Raw genomic sequence first — 291 nt, forward strand, 5'->3', positions numbered from 1 at the left:
CGTGTGCCCCATCGCACCGTGCTCATTGAGGCTGAATCCGCCCAGCAGCCAGGAGAAACAGCCACAGCTTGTCCCTTGCTGTCCTGGAGCAGTGTGCTCACCTACAGACACCTGGCGCACCGGTGCCTCCAGTCGGTGTCGGGTGCTGCGGGGCACCCACCCAGAGGAGAGGCCACCCTGGCCCCGCCAGCGCGGACACTGCTGCACGCTGCTGCTGCCCTGCTCCTCCCGGGGGTCTGCTCCTCAGCAGCCCAGGAGCAAGGCTGCGACTCACAGTGCGGCAGCATCCCG

The sequence above is a fragment of the Buceros rhinoceros genome, unplaced genomic scaffold, assembly GCF_000710305.1.
Source record: "Buceros rhinoceros silvestris isolate BGI_N320 unplaced genomic scaffold, ASM71030v1 scaffold41152, whole genome shotgun sequence".
NCBI classification, from domain to species: Eukaryota; Metazoa; Chordata; class Aves; order Bucerotiformes; family Bucerotidae; genus Buceros; species Buceros rhinoceros.